The sequence below is a fragment of the Gracilinanus agilis genome, chromosome 1, assembly GCF_016433145.1.
Source record: "Gracilinanus agilis isolate LMUSP501 chromosome 1, AgileGrace, whole genome shotgun sequence".
NCBI lineage: Eukaryota > Metazoa > Chordata > Mammalia > Didelphimorphia > Didelphidae > Gracilinanus > Gracilinanus agilis.
Window position 1 is genome coordinate 85,175,833 of NC_058130.1, and position 20,402 is coordinate 85,196,234.

The window sequence follows — 20,402 nt, forward strand, 5'->3', positions numbered from 1 at the left end:
ATACCTCTTTTGTATCTCTCCACTGGAAAGATAATATTCCATTTGCAGCAGAAATGGAAAACCTGCTGATGACTTAGCACACATAATTAAAAGAGACATTTTTAACTTGTTTGCAAAGGAAAATTTTCCTATATGAATTAAATAATTTTTCATTTCCCATGCTATCTATGGATTTGGTGGATACAATAAACAACTGATTCTTGCCTTCTCACAAATAATGATCCTAAGGCCATTAAGAACTAATATACTAAGGTTAAAAGCAAGAAACACACTCAAAATGTTTTGAAAAACTGAAATTCCATAGGAAAATATTTCCAAATTAATATCTGGATTCATGTATTTCCCTTAATTTACAAAAGGATTGAAATATATTCCAAGAGGTTATGAGGTGGCTCAGTGGATAGAGCCAAGAGACAGGAGATCTGGGTTCAAATAGGGCTTCGGACACTTCCTAGTTGGGTGAACATAGGCAAGTCACTTCGCCCCCATTGCCTATCCACTACCCCTCTTTTGCCTTGGAACCAATACCCATTATTGATTCTAAGTTGGAAGGAAAGGGTTTAAGAGAACAATTAAAAAGAGAAAAATGATTTTAATTTAAAATGAGTATAAAATCATAGATTTGCAACTTCAGCTATTCTTATTTTTCCCCTCATATGACATACCTAGTCAGTTGCCAAATCTTGTCATTTCTACCTTTATGACATCTCTGACATCTGATCCATCCATTTCTTTTACTCATTTCACCATCATTGTAGTTCAGACCATTACTACCTGTGTGCTGTAATAGCCAGCTAATTGGTCTCTTTGCCTCAAGACCTTTCCCTATTCCAGTGATGGTGAATCTTTTAGAGTGCCCAAACCGCAACTCCCACATAGTATGTGAACTGCCTACTTATTCCAGTCAGGGGAAGGAGGAAGTGTTCCTACCAGCTGCTGGGCAGAAGGGTGGGTGATTGGAGAATTGTCCTCAGCTGTGTATGGAGAGGGGGAAGGGAGCAGCCCCCTTTGGCATGCTCCGGCACACGTGCCACAGGTTTGTCAACACGGTCCTATCCAATCCATCTTCCATATAGCTGCCAGTGATTGTCAATTTCAATCAATTTGCATGCATGTATTACTAAATGCCTATTATGTGCTGTCTCTAGGGATGTAAGAACAAATAAGAAAGAGCCACTGCAACAAAGAAGCTTACAGCCTAGCCAAAGGGAGACAACAGGTGTGTGTATATGTAGATTCCCAATAGGTGCAAAAAGAGAGATGATAATTTGGGGGATGGGGAGAAAGGCACAAACATCTTCGTTGCCGACCCCTGTCTTAAGGAATCAGAAATGGCTTCATATAGAAAGCAGCAGCTGAGCTAGGCCTTGAGTGAGTTTGGGAACACCTCTAAAAGGTAAAGGTAAAGAGCCAGTACATTCCAGACATGATCCACAGTCATGGATGAGGGACAATAAGATGAAAAGTTTGGCTAGCCTGGAGTGTTAGTGAGATCTGTAATTAGCTGGGAAAAATAAACAACAAACAGATGTTGGAAAGAACCGGAAACAAAATGGGCATTCATCAATTGATAAATGGCCGAACAAATTATGGTATGAATGGAATGGAATATTATTGTACCTTAAGAAATGAGAAAAATGACAGTCAATTCAGAGAAACCCAGAAATACTTCATGAACTGATGCTCTCTGGTGGCCTCCTTTTCAAAATTACCTTGACTTGGACAACTGTGTCTAAAACAGGTACCAGAGGGCAGCCTGCTGAGCTAAGACAGTAGGGAAAAGTGGAAAGAATGTTGGTTTTGCAGCCAGGAGACCAGGGTTTGAATTTCACCCCAGACACTGTGTAACCACGAGCAAATTGTTTCCTCAATAGGGATGGATACTTATAACATTCACAACTGAGTTGTGAGGATCAAATGAGATGCAGCGTAAAGTGACTTGCAAACTTTAAAGCCCTAAACATCAGTTACAACCATTGAAAGCATATAGAATTGGACATTAGGGCCCTTGAGCTTTAAACTTTGATGTATGGTTTAATTTCTCTGACCACTGCTGGTCTCACAAGGCTTTTGTGGAGATCAAATGAGAATGTATGTAAAGTGCTGTAAGGAATTAAATTTATGGTTTGACTAAAATATGTGAGAATTCTAAAATAATATGGTGGTCACTAATTTAAAATATTATAGTTCAAGTCAAAATGACTCTTAATAGCTTTTATTTACAAAAGGGTAAAAAGAGTGAAAGTAGAGAAATACAAAAAGAGGATAGAGAAGATGTCTACTCTATTACACTAAATATTGCTCCAGTGCTCAGCTCAACCCGGCAGGGCTTGTTAACCCTTGACTGGAGGACCAGGTGTTCCACCAATGCCACCTCCTCCAAGAGGGGAAGGCCTCTCCGGAACTAATCTCCCTCCAGGAAGCCAGGAAAGGAAAGGCCAACTACTCACTCACCCAAGAAACAGTCCAAGAGCCAAGGTCCAAGTCAAAGTGGAGGTCCAAGTCCAAAGTCACCTTCTAGAGGCGGGTCACCAGTTGAAGCTCCAAGCCCAAGATCCAAGCCGAAGTCTCCAACAAAGCTCCCTCAAAGACTACTCCTCAAAAACTACTTCTGAAGACAACCTCCTGAAGACTATCTCCAGAAAGAAGATAATCTCTCCAGCAGAAGAAGTTCAGGGCTTTTATAGTGACTTCTTGCCTCTTCCCCTCTTCACAGGGGCCAATCACAGCTTCCAAATTGCCTAGCACTGCCTGGGGGTGGAGGGGTAGGGGTAGTGTCTATGGGATCCACTTCTCACCCTCTGAAGGTATTAATTCTTATCAAAGGATTTACAAGTTTCTGACAGATTGAGTTATCACCCATTTTAGCAAGTGACTTGCAAACTCCCTTAGTGTCTGGTGAGGTACTAAGTAGGGGTACTAAAAGAAAGTCTGATTCACACTTCACAATGCATTATAAAAAAAAAACAAACACACAAAATGCTATGCAAATAATGATGAGCTTTCATTATACAACTGTATATAAAATAAAGCAGATTAATAAATGGGGTAGCATTTTCTCTTCTAAGTCTAAAACTCTACGATTCTATGATACCAAGAAAGGAGTACACATTCACACAAACAAAAAGGAATAGAATTATAAAAATGAATCAGAAAGATTCTAGTACTGGGAGTCAAGAGACCAGGAATCTTCTCTAGCTAAGCTATGGATTAGTTGTGTGACCTTGGGCAAATCACTCCACATCTTTGGGACTTAGTTTCTTTAGAAGGAAGGGATTAAACTAGTAAAATCTTCTCAAATCTCTTCCAGCTCTGAAATTCTATGAGTTTCTAATTCCAAGAAAGAAGATAATGACAGCAAAAAGAAAAGACAGTTGTAAAAAATTAAGAAAAGCTAAACTGCTTAGTAGCATCTAGTGAAAAAAATCAAATATTTCTACATACTTTCTTACTTTAAGTCCCTTATAGGCAAGGATCACATAAATTACACATAGCTTACAAATTTTTATATCTCACTGGACACCTAGCCCAGTACTTTGCACATAGTATAGTTTGTTGAATTAACTTCAACAACTCCTAAGGTATTTCAGAACTATTACATGATACAATAATTGATATTAATCAATTGATAAGCATTTATTAAGCACATTAATGATCAATCTAAATCATTCAGAGAAGTTTAAATTTTATTGCATAGTCTCTAAAGAGGTAGGGAAATAGATAATATATATTTAAAGATTTTTAACAAAAATGTTTAAAATAAAGAGTTCTTGTCATATAAAAGGTAAGTTTCAATTAATTATCTGGAAAATTTACTTATGTTGAATAGCTCATTCTCTAATGTTGCTAGATAAGTTAATCATTACATTATTATTTTATGTATGTACACATAAGCATATGTTTTTAAATACTTTCAGCATATCAGAAGGAGTTTCAAAAATTGAAGATACAGAACTGATCAACTAAGGAAGAAGTCCTTAACTTTTTTTTGATCGAGATTTACTTTTGATTTCTCTAAAACCTTTTGATGGCTGAAAATATCATTTATCAGGGATATTCATAGTCAGATTTGCAGATTACTGTTTTGGTTAGCTGAGTTTACCTTCCTGTTAAGTCTCTTCTATGCTGTGATGAAAGTAAAGAAGGGTGTTAGCTATTACTTTTTAGCACCTTGGAGAACAACCATATAAGTTCACTGGTAAGCTGTAAAAGACCAATTGGAAACAGCAATTTAAGGTATTCTGGAGTCAAATTTAAAAAACTAAGTAAAAAACTAAAGATAACCCCCTAACTCTAAGTGTAAAATATGGCATATAGCCAGACACTATTGTTATGTCAAATCATTAACTTTTTTTTTTAATATAGAAGGATATCATGGGGAGGGGGGAAGATATTGTAATGTGATAAGTGATCAGGGGGTAAAATTTATATCAAACATTAAAAGAAAAAAAATAAAAGTATTTCCTAACACTCAATGAGAAAGATTCTCAGCCAACATTGCCCTGGAACTCAATTCAGTTCTCTGATTTCCCCCAGCAGGTTCTGATTATTTATCAAATTAACAAGATTTCCTCCAAGTGATCTGACCTAAAGGTGTTTTTTGAAGTCAGGTATGTTAACATGAAGCAGGAGTTAAGAAAATTTCATGTGCAAGGCACATTTCTACTGATTCTACAATATTCTGAAACCAAGCTTTTATCAAATCTTGAGGATTCTCAATAGGTCAGCTGAAGTTTATCATGAAAGAAATGGTATTATGCTCTGTCCTGACATCCATGGTCAGCTTGTGATGTTATCACAGCATCCCAATAAAGCTCCCGAAAGTGTCACAACTGACTGCATCTTCTGTGCTGTTTTTACTCAGCCTGAGGAGCCTGTAAGAGTCAAAATGTACAACCTCACTCATTCAAAAGCAAAGATACTGACATTATCGTTGCTTCTTAATAAAAAAGGAGAAGAAAAAACACATAATAAAACAAAAAATTCTTGACTGATGACCAGTAGAGATAGAACAAAGGAACACAATTCTAGCCAAAGAACATCACGTTCCAAAAGCCCAGAGACAGGTGTAGCCCTCTATCTTTCCAAAAGCTAGTTGGTTGTAGGGATAGCTGATTACTTCTCGGTGTGCTAGGATTTATAAAACTTTGTGAAAGGTACTAGGATTCAAAACAAGCTACCTCAAAAATGATAAATGATGTAAATGATCAATATTGGGGTGAACATGAATAAAAGCCACTGAACTGTTAATGTCCTTTGACCCAATGACCCCTCTACTGGACAAATACCTCAAGGAAGTCAAAGATTTAGTAAAGAAAAGAACCATGTGAAGCAAAATATTCCTAGAAGCATTTTTTTGCACAGCAAAAGACTGAAAACAAAGTGGGTAATCATCAGCTGGGGAATGGCAAAACGAACTGGTACTTGAAATGTTCCTGTGTTGTAGGAAATAACGAATTGCACATGAGAGAATTCATAAATTGATATAGAGTGAAGTAAGCAGAACTAGAAAAGAAATATGCACAATGAATACTGTGTTATAAACAAGAAGATAACTATAAGGAATCCAACCTATTAATGACTAGTTTTGGTCCTAGAAAACAGATGATGAAATGCACCTCTCTCCTTTTATTTACTGCTGCTCTTAAATTGCTTAATACATTTTAGTAACTTTAAAAGTACAGTCACATGTGCCTGCCCTTTGACCCAGCCATACCATTGCTGGGTTTGTACCCCAAAGAGATCATAGATAAACAGACTTGTACGAAAATATTCATAGCTGCGCTTTTTGTGGTGGCAACAAATTGGAAAAGGAGGGGATGTCTGTCAATTGGGGAATGGCTGAACAAACTGTGGTATATGCGGGTGATGGAATACTATTGTGCTAAAAGGAATAATAAACTGGAGAAGTTCCAGGCGAACTGGAGAGACCTCCGGGAACTGATGCAGAGCGAAAGGAGCAGAGCCAGACGAACTCTATACACAGAGACTGACATTCTGTGGTAAAATCGAATGTAATGGACCTCTGAACCAGCAGCAATACAATGACCCAGGACAATTCTGAGGGATTTATGGTAAAGATGCTACCCACATTCAGAGGAAGGACTGCAGGAGAGGAAACATATAAGAAAAACAACTGCTTGAACGCATGGGTTGGGGTGGACATGATTGGGGGTGTGGACTCGAAACTATCACACCAATGCAACTACCAACAATTTGGAAATTGGTCTCGATCAAGGACACATGACAAAACTAGTGGAAATGCGCATGGGTAGGGGGGGTGCGGGGGGGGGGTTGAAGGGGAAAGGAGGAGCATGAATCATGTAACCACGTTAAAAATGAATATTAATAAATGTAAAAAAAAAAAAGTACAGTCACATGCCTCTGACCCAAGGAACAAAGAGTATAACTTTACATATATTCATGAGTGAAAAATTTTAAAACTTGTCAATTGAGGAAAATGCCCTTTATGGATGCCAATATTTTAAGGGATTTTATTTTTTAATCCTATCTCTGCTATTGTTTTAAAATCATAACTAACTTTTATACAACAATTTAAAATTTTTTTCATGATTTTTAAATTGGTTTTTATTGCATCTTCAGTCCTAAATCCAACAGCAATAAAACAAGATAAAGAAATTAAAGGCATGAAGATAAAATAGAATAAAAAAGATAAAATGAAACTATACTTATTTGCTGATGATATGGTATACTTGGAAAATTCTAAGGAATCAGCAAAGAAAAAATTGAGACAATGGCTTCAGCAAAGTTGCAGACTACAAAACAAATATTCAAAAATCAACTGTATTTCTACATAATAACAAAATGTAAGAAATGAAAATAGGAAGGGAAATCTCATTACAAATAACTATAGCTTAAAATTTCTGAGAGATCAACAGAACAATAAAACTCAATAACTTAGTAAAAAACAAGTTACCTGGGGGCAGCTGGGTAGCTCAGTGGAGTGAGAGTCAGGCCTAGAGACAGGAGGTCCTAGGTTCAAACCTGGCCTCAGCCACTTCCCAGCTGTGTGACCCTGGGCAAGTCACTTGACCCCCATTGCCCACCCTTACCACTCTTCCACCTATGAGACAATATACCGAAGTACAAGGGTTAAAAAAAAAATTACCTAAGAATAAACTCTTTAATAAAAACTGGGAATTTAGGAAAACTAAAAGGCAATCTGACAGAAATTAAACCAATATCTTACAACAGATTCTAAATGGATATATAACCCTAATATTAAAAATCATACTATAAAAGAATTAGAAGAGAAGTAAATCACATATGCCTTCACGGGTATGGGTTAAGATATGCATTTTTTTCTTTAACCCTTCCCTTCTATCTTAGAAGCAATACTCAGTGTCACTTCTTAGGTAAAAGAGTAATCTGGGCTAGGCAATTAGGGCCAAATGACTTGCCTAGGGTCACACAGCTAGAAAGCATCTGAGGCCACATTTGAACCCAGTAACTTCCAGTTTCCAGGACTGGCTCTCTATCCATTGACCCACCTAGCTGCCTTCAAGTTCACACAATTCAAAATGCCAGCTTATGTTTAAAGCTAAGTCTTGCTCTATTATACTATGTAGCTTATGGGAAAAGAAATTATTCACATATATCAAACTAATAGTACAGGCTGGAAGTATTTATGCCAAGGCTATGCTGGTTTCTTTGAGGTCTATTAAATTGGAAATAATTACAAATATCAAAATAACATCAAATCCAGAAAAGGACTGTTGTGGAATATTGAAAGAAAGGATGTTTTCATATTTAAAAGAAAAAGGAGAAAGAGATGAGGAAAATAAACCAATAAAGCATTTAGTAGGTGCCTTCCACACACAGATCAGGCATTGTGTTATACGCTGGGTATACAAACACAAACATCAAACAATCCCCTCCCCTCCAAGAATTTACATCCTACTATAGGGAAGAAAGGTGGGTACAATGTTTTGGATCTTCTGTAAGCATCAACTGAGGAATGTGTGAATAGGTTGTAAATATAAGAATGTGATGGAATATTCTATGCTCTAATAAATGAGAAAATAGATTATATACCTCCTGCTAACTCATAGGTTTTCTGAATCCCAAACACAATAGACCCTGAAAAAAATGTACATGGTGATAAAACTACAATATGTTTATAAAAATTAGAGCGCTGTGTCAAAATATACTTCTCTTTTAGAACTGCATAAACTAGACTTTTTTAAGAAAAGTTAAACAAAAAATCCATTTTTATAAATACTCGCCAGAGAAATAGAGATCACAATATTTAAAATACTATATCAAAGGATCTGTATATGATCTAGGGTGGGGAAGACACCAAAATAATGGGAAAATACCCAAAAGGTAACTAAAAACATCAATAACTATAGACCCATATGCCTATTTTCTCATCTTTGAGAATACATATGCATTTCAAGGGTATACTTGATGAAAAAGGAAAAGGAAAAAGCACTATAAACACTGCAGAAAATATAGGAACTAGATGTGTTTATTGGTTGCAAAATAGCATTTTACTTGATAGAGCAGATGCAGTTTTCAAAATTATTCTCCAACAAATAGTCTCCCATAAATGTTATGGTTGTACAAGATTCCTTGATAAATGCAACTTCAGAAATAACTGTTTGATGACATTAACACCAACCAAGGCATAAGGGTACCCAACACTGTGTTGAAAGGTCCAAATGGAAAAGGGATTCCCCTAGTTGCTGAAGTCCTCCAGATGTTATCAGCAAATAACTAGGATTCACTGCATCAATTCCAGAACATAAACACATATCCTCAATTATCCTCATCATGATTTATGACATCAAACAAATTAGATTGGCCTAACAATCCATACAAGAAAAACTGAAGAGATGAAAAATATCTAATATACAACATATGTCCAATCCATTCAGATGAAGCATATAATAAAAGCAATGCAAATGATAAATATGAACCAGAATTGAATAGGAGGAAGAAAGAAACTGGACTACATTTGGGGAATTTTGCAATGCTTCTAATAGTTCCAAAGTACTCCCCACTACAAAGCCTCATTCTTTTTGAGAAATTTTATTGATGCCTTTTATTTTTTGCAATTTTGTCATTTCTTAATATCTCCTCCCCCACCCTGGATTGAACACTCTTATAACAAAGAAAAAGTTAAGCAATACCAAGCTACAAAAAGATCACATTTGATAGGAGATAGAACAATTTGCACCTGGAGTCCTTCAGCTCTACTGAGAACAGAAAGGTATTTCACCATACTTCAGGTCCCAAACTGGAAGACTCATGTTCCTTCAGCTCTACTGAGAACAGAAAGGTATTTCACCATACTTCAGGTCCCAAACTGGAAGACTCATGTTTTAAACACAAATATTCTTCATGTAATATTTGCCTGTTGTGAATGTTAGAACATCATCATCTTTGAAGAATTGAAAGGGTGAATGACCAAAAAAGCAACAGAGAAATGCACAGTGGGTAAGAGTAAGTTATAGCCTTTTTCTAAGGCTCACTTATGCTTAAGGAGTGGTGAAAGGCTGCTTGTGTAGCTCAGCTGAAGAGGGATAACAGATTCAGGGGTGAGGAGTAAGGGAGGAGAATTACAGAAGAATACCGACAAGAATCAAACAAGATAAGAAAAGCCCGTATCATAGAGTCAAGAGACCAGGATGAGTTCCAGCTGGTACATTGTGACTGGGCAAACCACTTCACTCCACCTACAGATCATCAGTCTTCCCCTCTGAAATAAGGACCTGTGCAACTACCACAATGATGTTGGAAGGAAAACACAGCAAACATTCAAGTACTTTAGAAATAGGAATTATCTAATCTAATTCTTTATTCCAGCCTCCATGATAGCCTACCCAGACTGTATCAATACTTATAGTGAGAGGGTGCTTACTACCTCTCCAAGGACAGCTGAGAGTTTTTTCCTCATATTGAGCTGAGTCAGTCATTTCATCCCTCTAGGTCTCAGTTTCTTATCTATAAAGTATATGAGCATGGACCACATAATCTCTAAGACTCTTTACAATTCTTACTAATTTTTTTTCCTTTGACACAGTGATTTTTCTTTCCCAGATCTTTAAATCTGATCACAGTTCCCAAGACCTAAGGCAACACTGTGTCAATACTTTTTCTTGGTACCTTACCTTGGGTTAAGCATTTTCCTTTGTTAATCAGTTAATAAGCATTTACTACTATGTGTCACTCTGCAGTAGGTGCTAGGAATACATAAACAGCTAATTAGCAGCTCTGAAGCAGGTGAAATTCTTATATAAATGATTCTTTTACAACAAAGAATCACTTCAAAACTTTTCTTCATAAGCTTTTCCAGTAGAATGGAATATCATTGAGAGTAAAGACTACTCCTATTTTCTCTTTGAATCTTAACACCTGGGACTGTGCAAGGTAAGCACTTATGTGTCCATTTAACTGAAATTAATATTACTCCCTAAGTACAAAGCAAGCTACCTATACTTGTTCAAGCTAAAAAGAAAATTCTGTGGTCACCCAGGGCACTTTTGAGTTCAGTTTCCACAAGTAAACAAAAAATTAAATGCTAGTTATTTCATATATTCCTTTTTGTTTGATTTTTAAGGTTATCTCTTATTTAGCAGAAGTTATAGTTCTAAAGAGTTTATGCTATCAGAGTCATCTTTCACATCAGTGTATTTATGGTTTTATTTTGGTGTTTTGGTCATGTAAGAGTTTGCTCTTATAATGACCAATATGGAAGTATGTTTTGCATGACAATAAAAAATTTTTAAAAGTTTATGCTGTTGGGGGCAGCTGGGTAGCTCAGTGGAGTGAGAGTCAGACCTAGAGACAGGAGGTCCTAGGTTCAAACCCGGCCTCAGCCACTTCCCAGCTGTGTGACCCTGGGCAAGTCACTTGACCCCCATTGCCCACCCTTACCACTCTTCCACCTATGAGACAATACACCAGAAGTACAAGGGTTAAAAAAAAAAAAAGTTTATGCTGCACCAAAAATTCAAACACATTTTTAAACTTAAGGAAAATAGCATTTCTACAGTCTTGGAGTTTTTTTTTTTTTTTCTTAGAATAGACATGATGAAAGCTGGGATAAATCCTAACAATCACTTAATCCAATTCTTCATTTAGCAGGTGAAAAGTTATTCACATTCAGTTATATAATTACATTGTGCCAGAACCAGAACTAGAATGCTAATTTCTAGTATTATATACTCCAGTCCTCTTGATTGTTGTTACTCAGTTGTTTCAATCATGTCTGACACTTTGTGACCTCATTTGGAGTTTTCTTGGCAAAGATATTAGAGTGATTTGCCATTTCCTTCTCCAGCTCATTTTACAGATGAGGAAACTGAGGCCAACAAGGTGAAATGTCTTGCCCAGAGTCTTGCAGCCAGTAAACATCTGAGGCCACATTTGAACTCAGATCTTGACTCTAGGACCAGTTACCTATCCATTGCACCACTCAGTTGCTCCAGTCCTTTTGATAGTATGAATAGCTGGCAGCTAATTTACCTTCATATTTGTCTTTGTTTAAAGTGAGTTAAAATGACAATCCAGCCCCCTGAACATACCTGACAGAATTTATAGGAAGCATGCTAAGCAATGAGATGCTGGAATGGGATATAAAACAATTTAATAGAAGATCAACAGTGAATTGAATAATGTTTATTCAATTATTATTCCTCCAAAAATTACAATGGGCATTTTATTCATCAGTAAAGTGACCTACAACAAATGATAAAACATTTTGCTTTATTATTTATGGCTGTGGTTATAGAGGGAGGCTTATTTCTTTATCTCATCCTTCCTACATCTCTTTTGCATTCCTCAGTTACGAAATGCTCACTCACCATCCCCCAATCTTCAACCTCAACTCTTATTGTAATCTATATTACAATTCTATTACAAATCTAAATCCAAATATGTATTACAATCTAAATTAATTTTATTCATTTAATACTCACTGTCAAATAAATGCCTGAATTATACTTCTCTTTTTTTTTAACCCTTACTTTCTGTCTTAGAATCAATACTGTGTATTGATTCCAAAGTAGAAGAGCAGTAGGGGCTAGGCAATGGGGGTTAAATGACTTACCCATAGTCACAGAGCTACAAAGTATCCAAGGTAGGATCTGAACCCAGAACTTCCCATCTCTAGGTCTGGCTCTCAATCCACTATACCACCTAACAGCCCCCAAATGCTTTCACTCCTTTTATTTATGTTTGTTTATTTATTAAAATATTTTCCCATGTTTACATGATTCATTTTCTTTCTCTGCTTATCACTTGATACCCATTTCCATATTATTCATTTTTTCTATAGAACAATTTTTTAAATCCTAAACCCCAAATCACATACCTATATATACATGTGATAAATGATGTCATATGTTTTCAAATGCTTTCATTCTTAACACAACTATGAACTAAAAAGGTTAAAGGCCAGTTTCATTTAAGAAAAACAAAACAAAACTGAATGTTGCCACTGGTCCATAAAGTTAATCAAAGAATTTCCCATTTATCCCTACTTAAAGGTCTTCTGAGGGGACAGCTGGATAGCTCAGTGGATTGAGAGCCAGACCTAGAGATGGGAGGTCCTAGGTTCAAATCTGGCCTCAGACACTTCCTAGCTGTGTGACCCTGGGCAAGTCACTTGACCTCCATTGCCTACCCTTACCACTCTTCTGCCTTGGAGCCAATACACAGTATTGACTCCAAGACGGAAGGTAAGGGTTTAAAAAAAAAAAAAAAGTCTTTTGAGCTGGGAAAAAGCATCAAGGTAAAGCAGACAAATCCAACCTTGCTATTTGAAGAATTGTTGCTCCTAGTCTCTGCAACAGCTATTTAAGAAAGACCAAGGGAAGAACAAAACCAGCAAAAGCAACAACAAAGTTCATTGTCTTGATAGGCTAGTACCCAGACCATTATATTCCAATTTTTTTCAAAATATAGTACCCCCAATTCACAAATTTCTACATTTTAATGCTTAGAAGGATAAGAATATAAGGTCAAGAAGAACATTTTTATCATATTTGGTCTTGATTCTAAGTTTTAGAACAACAATAAATGACCTTCATCACAAAGATGGCTTCAGAGCCCTCACTGCCTCATAGAATTACCCATTTTCAGGGTCAAAAGGAATCTTAAAGCTCTCCTAGATACATTCTCTCAATTTAAATATGAAGAAATTGAGGCTGAAAGAGGCTAAGTGATTTGCCAATGTTACTCTGCTAGTTTAGTGGTCTTCCTTCCTTCCAAATTTCTCTATACAACTGCCAAAGAGATTTTCCAAAATTTCAAGTCTGACCCTGTTACCTCCTACCCAATAAATTCCACTTTACTTTTAGGATTAAATAAAAACTTCTCTGATTAGCATTTGCTCTCCACAACCTGGCTCCTTTCTGTCTTTCCAGTTTGAATATACATAAACATATATATATATACGTATATATATATATATATATACACAACATATAGGTATATAAAAAACTCCCCTTCAGGTACATCATAAACAAACATATTGGCTTATTTACTGTTACACACTAAAATATTTTCCCCCCATCTCCATGTCTTCACATTATCCTATAAAAGGAGGTCTGCCTATAGAAAGAAAACATATAAGGAGACTATGCTGATGGAGACAATTTCTTAATTAAGTTTTTGTTTGATTGTGCCCATGTGCCTAACACCCTTTGCTCAAATTCAAGATATCCAAAACTACTGGTTACCTAGAATCCAGAATTCTTCTTTTCAATTTCCTTACTACTATCAAGGGAACCACCTTTACTACCTCAGTATGGTCTTTCATTCTCATTTTCACTTACCCAATCTTTGCCAAGTCTTGTCACTTTTACCTTCACAAAATCTCTTGAATACTTGGACCACACCTCAACTGACTACAACAACAGTTTTTCTGGTTATTCTTCCCACCTCATTTCTTTCCAGAGCTATCAGTATTCTTCCTAAAACATTTTTTGGTTCCTTGGATCAGAAGGTAATTAACATATATGCTTCTGACAGTTTCAGGGGTTCTAAATTATACCTCTCCTAATCATTTGTAGTGACTGGTTTAATTTTAATGTTTTAGCAGCAGGATGAACCAGATAACTCAAGGAATCTGCCTAACCTTGGGTGGCTATAATTCCACAGAGAAAATTGGTAGATCTTCAAAAATAAAATAAAATAAAATAAAATAAAGGAATGCATAAAAAAATAAGATCATTTAAAACACTGGAAAAGATGGCCATGTGATGACACTATCATCTAAACAAGTGAAATGAAATGTTAATCAGCCATTTTACTCAAGACACATCTCATGAAGCAGGAAAAGAAACCCAAAACATATACATTTATTGTACCTGAGTGTCTAGTTGAAACTGAAAAAAGGCAGTAAGGCACTGACATTGGGTCATGGCTTCATCCTAATTAAAATCAGTTACCACTGCTGCCTACTTTATGCATTTAAAAACATTATTTGGAGAAGGGGGTCCATTCACCACTACCAAAAGAGTTAATGACACAAACAAGATTAAGAAACGCTGTTGTAGAATTCTAAAGTATAAAAATACCAGAAATCACCAAAAACTGAATAGGTTGTTACTTTTTTGGGAAAAAAAAATCTGTTTTTAAATCTGCTAAATTTCTTCCTATATCCTTCCCTCTCCCCCTCCCAAAGAGCTACCCCATTTAACAAAGAATTTTTTTTTTACATTTATTTCTTGAACACAATTACTTAAGTATGATTCCATGAGCAGATTTTAAACACCTCTAATAATTCACCAAGCAGTGAAAAAAGGCTAAGTATCAAATTTCATGAATTTAGGATGATTTCGGGTTGAAACTAATAAAGTGAATGCTAATATGACTGTAGCATACTATATTGAGTTTAATAAGTATGTGTGCTGTCTCATGGTTCTGTTATGCATCAATGCCCCAAAATGATTTGACTTATATAAAAATAAGCCAAGGCAACTTGCTAGTATGTGAAAATAAATTCTAGTACTATTCAGGCTGGATCACTGAATTTCCTCTAACTACAACATAAAAATAGTCATTGGTGTCAGTATTTCAACTGTCTTATCATTGCCTTCATATCAAAATTACTGAGTATTTTACTGTTTAATCTCAAATCCCCAGAATATCTTATTATATATGCCCTCATATTTTTCTATTTCAAATCATAAAATTTCAGGACTGAGATGAACTTTAATGATTATATAATCTTTTTGCATGGGGCAGCAAGGTGGCACAGTGAATAGAGCATTGTACTTGGAGTTGGCACCTTCCTCCTAGGGTTGTTGCATCAAATGAGATAATCATTATAAAGCACTTTCTAAAGGTAGCCCCTTCTATTTATGGATAGCTATAATAGTTAAGAAGTACAGTAGGATCTTGTTTTACTGAAACTCAACACACATTAATTCAGGTATATGCAACTGGCAATCAAAAAAAATAAGGGGAGAATAAAATAAAAAATTTTGATTATGCATTATATCTACACCATTTTCCCAAACAGCATAATCTTGAAGGAGTTCACCCTTCTCATTCTGGCTCTTAGAAGCATTAGTGTGAGTTGCTCCAAATCAGTCTTTTTTTGAGAGTTCTTGCTTATAACAAGTTGTATTCTTGTCAGAGCAGTGCTTCTCTTTGTTTCATTAATACCATTTAGCATAATAATGGCCCCAAAGTACAAGTGTTTTAGTGATGCTAGTAGCTCTGCCAAGTCTAAGAAAAGCTATAAAGTACCTAAGTATATATATAAAATGCTTTTTGAATAATGGTGTATTGGACATGTAAAAGGAACTCTTATCTTACATATTTCCTTACATAAAGCTTAAATTCTTTCTTAGAAAAATATCTGCTCATTGCTCCTGGTTCTGCCCCTCCCCCAAAAAACAAGTATAATCTCTCATTTCTCATTAAATCAAATACATGTAAAATGCTTGAAAGCACAATACAAAATGCTATTTATCTCTCTTCCACATGACAACATTTAAAATCCTTGAAGATAGCTATAAAATCAGTTTCCCCCTACCCACTTCAGTCCTCTTCTCTCTATGCTCTCTCTCATTGACCTCAGCAGTTGCCAAGGATTAAATTAACACCTCCACACCAATGACTCCCAGATACTTAAAGTTTCAATCTTGCATCACCAGTTGCTTGTTGAACATCTCAAACTGGACAGAGTCAACACCAATTTCAACATGTCCAGAACAGATCTCATTATCTTCCCCTTGCTCCAGCTGGTTATTTACCGAACTTCTCCATTTCTGTCAAATATTCTTCCAGTCTTGAAAGTTCATAATCTTGGTATCTTCTTGGATTTTTCACTCTCCTTGACACTATATGTGCCATCAGTTGCTGTATCTTAGCATTTTTACCTTTATATCTCTCACATTCCACTCCTCTTCACTCCCACCACCTTCTTCGCCTCTCACCTAGATTACTCCAACTGTCCTAAAGTAGTGTCCCTGATTCAATTCTCTCTCCACTTTAATCCATCCTACACACAGCTGCCTAAATGATTTTAAGAACAGATCTGATCATGGCACTTTCCTTCTCAATAAATTTCAAGGGTTTCTTCCTAACTCTAGAATAAAATATAAATAACTGTTTAGTTTTCAAAGCCTTTCACAACCTGATCCCAATTTATGTTTTCAGTCTCATGGCTTTCCCCTCCTGAAATCTGTGATCCAGCCAAATTAGCCTAATATCTGTTGCTCACACAGGGCACTCAATCTCACTTTTCTATGCCTTTGTACTGTCTGTCCCCAACAACTGGCCTGCAATACTTCCTTACCTTTGATTTGCAGAATCTTTTTTTCCCTTTAAGACTTAGCTCAGTGGATTAAGAGCCAGGTTTATCAATGGGAGGTCCTAGGTTCAAATCTGACCTCAGATACTTCCCAGCTGTGTGACCCTGGGCAAGTCACTTAACCCCCACTGCCTAGCCTTTCTATCTTGTATTGGTTCCAAGACAGAACGTAAAGGTTTAAAAAAAAAAAAGAAAAACTTAGCTCAGGTACTACCTTGTACATGAAGTCTTTCCTAATCCCTGTAATTGGTAGTGCCCTTTCTCTCAAAACTATCTGGTATTAAACTATATTTATTTGAATTTATTCCTTATATTTATTGTTTATACTTACTGTATCCTTGCTATCCCCCATTAGAATATACTCTTTATGAATACTGCTTCTCTTACAGTGTTTTTATTTAATAGCACTTAGCACAATGCCTGGCATAGAGCAGGTGCTTAATAAATGCCTGACCAATTCAACTAATCCTCATATAGGATAGACTTGAAGCCCCTCACCATTCTCTTCTCTGGAGGTTTTTAACTTAGCATTGGGCTTTCTAAATTGAGATACCCAGAACTGAACACAATATTGCAGATGTGATCTAGCCAGGGCAGAGACCAGCAGGACTATTTCTTCCTCATTTCTGGAAGATATGTGTCTCTTTCTCCAGGAGTCGAGAGACTATCTTAGCTTTTGGACAGGCCATCTCACAGTGCTGACTCATGTTGATCTTGGAGTCCAATAAAATCTTAAGGTATTTTTCAAACTGTTGTTGAATCAACCTCCCCTCCAATTTTGTTAAGTTTATTTCTTGAACCCAAGCATAAGACTTTTTGTTTGCCTCTATTAAATTGCACCTTCCGAAAATGAACCCAATCCAAATTGACTTTCCCTCCTAAAGGTCATTTTCTGTAGCAAAATAATCTCTCTTTTCTGTAGTAAGTTATCTTCATCCAATGCACCTTGAGTAGTGGTCCAATTCCTTGTTTGTGCTTCTTTTCTTAAATATAGCTCAAAAGGCTCTAGTTGTCTTTATATACTTTACTAGACTCAGGTCCTTCTGAGTTTTAGCACTCCAAAAACAATTCTTATAAAACCATGTCAGACCTTTTTATGCATTCTGGTAAATGCCATTGCTTGCACATTCTGTACATTATCTTCTGAAAATCTAAAGTACATCCATATTGGTCTCTAAAGATAATTCCCATTTTTCTTCCTCATGAGAATTACTTCCCTTGGTGTCTAGGATTTGCATTCTTTTTTTTTTTTTTAAACCTTTACCTTCAGTTTTAGAATTGATACTAAATATTGGTTATAAGGCAAATGAATGGGTATGGGCTAAGGCAATTGGGAGTGACTTGCCCAGGATCACACAGCTGGAAAGAATGAGGCTAAATTTGAACCCAGGTACTTTTGACTCCAAGGCTGGCTTTCTATTTTCTGAGCCACCTAGCTGCTTCCTGGACTTTTCATTCTTCAATTACCTATCTTTCCTGAGAAGCTATTCTCTAGTTTACAGGATCCTACTTATCTTTCCTCTCAAATATGACGCCTGCTCTACTCAAGTCTGAAGTACACAACAAACTATACCCAGTTTTCCACAACTCTATCACATGTTCTAGTCTGTTTCCTAGAGAGAAACATTTGACTATGTTGGTAAACACTCAGAGGTCTCAGTCAATTGCCATGTAGTTTGAATAGGGAATTTGAGGTAAGTAGATGGTACAAAGGATGGAATGATAAACCTGATTAACAGGAAGACTAGAGATCAAATCTTGCCTCAGACACTTACTAGTTATGTGTTCCCCAGGGGAAGGTACTTGACATCTAGCCTCAAAACAATACCACCTCCACCCTAGATGTAAAGAAAATATTACTGTTTTGCAAGGCTTAAAGCACTATCTAAATGTTAGCTATTATTGTCATTAGCTATTAGTTAGATTTTCCTTACTTTCCAACCTTGACCTATTTGTAGACTGGCAGATCAAATATATTTAAGAAAAATTTCTTGCCTCCTTTAGCAGTGTTTCTAGCACTCTTTGCTGCCACCTTTCCACACGATGGCTACTGCAGGTAAAACATTGCCATTCAAAGTTAATTTTAACACCCAGTATGTGACAGGTGTGTTACTGCCACAATCCACAAAAAACAGACCTGGTTCTTTTTTTATTTCATGTGCGTCATGTTCAGATGCCATTATTAGGCAAACACCGAGTGATCTCTCCTTTGATTTCACAATTAGCTCTATAGTTGAAAAATCTATAATTTAAAAGTGTCTTTTGGGGCTGACATCTACCAAATCAAAATCTTCTTTTAAAATTCAACTAATTTGCAATATACATTTTCTTAGTTACAAAAGAAAAGACATTTAAAAGACAGAAGAAAATATCAGATGTTAAACCTAGGACTCATTATTGCACAAGGCTCCAAGTGAGACCCTATCTAATTTGGGCCACTCTTTACAAAAGGCAAAAACGAAAAAGAAAATCTCTTTCAGTAAGATGTGTACTAGATACTACAACCAAGGATGTGAGAAAGCTTGACTTTTGTTTTAAACCTGTGTGGCTTCACCTCTTTGTATAGATAAATATGAAAACTGAAGGCAAACACTTGAATCAGATCATAGTTTATTAAAATATACATGCCTTTATTAATACCCACCTTCTATTTTCAGCCAAAAGCTACTACTGTAGTTGGTGCTCCTTTATTTTTAGGAACAAAGTGAGCTATTTTATTTGTTGTTCCAAACCTGTAATTAAAGCCATCTTTTAAAACTGCAAAAACTAGAACCTTGACAAAGATCATCAGCAATATTCCCAATTCAACTGCTAAAGTATTTTACAAAGTCAAATGGAACTGGTTACCCAATATATTACATCTAAAAAATTATGAGATCACACAATAAAACACAAATCCTTTGCTCTGGCTTGAATTCCAAACTAAGGTCAAGTGAATAATGTCCAAAACAATGCTAACCTCATACCCATTTGGCTGAACCACATAACTCACAAGAACTTTTCCCTCACAATCGGCCACCCCTAGGACCACCATTTCCTCTGCCTCCCTGTTCCTGAGCACACATCACTAACACACACTGGAAAAGAAGCAACTAACATTTGGGGTTAATTTCAAGGCATCTCAAAAGAGAGCAGTGGGCCCAGGAGAAAGGAATTTACTGTTTCGAGGAAATGCTTTTTAACTAAGTCACAGAACTTGGGGGCCTACAGACTCCTACCGGGTGAGTTTCCCTTTCATTCGGCAAGTTCTGCCAAGTCTTGCTTTTCCCACCCCATCTTTCTTCTTTCGATCATCCTAAAACCCTCTATCCGACCCACTAGACCTGCCCACATAACCTTTTCGCCATCAGTTCCCAGGTTTTTAAAGAGCCTACATCTCCTCATTCCTGGGCGACTGGGATTCACTCATCTCCTCTGTACTCACAGATCGAACATCCTCCTCAGTAAACAGCCTTTAACACCACCCACAGTCAGCGCTTGGCTCTGTCCTGGATGCCCGGTGCGCGTTCCGTCCGAGCCTCCCCTTCTCTCCCCATCCATCCACTCTGGATCTCCACGGATTCTACACTTTACCCACCCTCACCGCCCCCCCCCCCCACCTCAACGT

General features: G+C 36.6%; 1 protein-coding gene across 1 annotated transcript in view; it reads right to left on the reverse strand.

The window, feature by feature from the left end:
* The window catches only part of CCM2 (CCM2 scaffold protein), a 128,891-nt gene that overhangs the window by 97,859 nt on the left and 10,630 nt on the right, over positions 1-20,402 (reverse strand). The window lies entirely within an intron of this gene.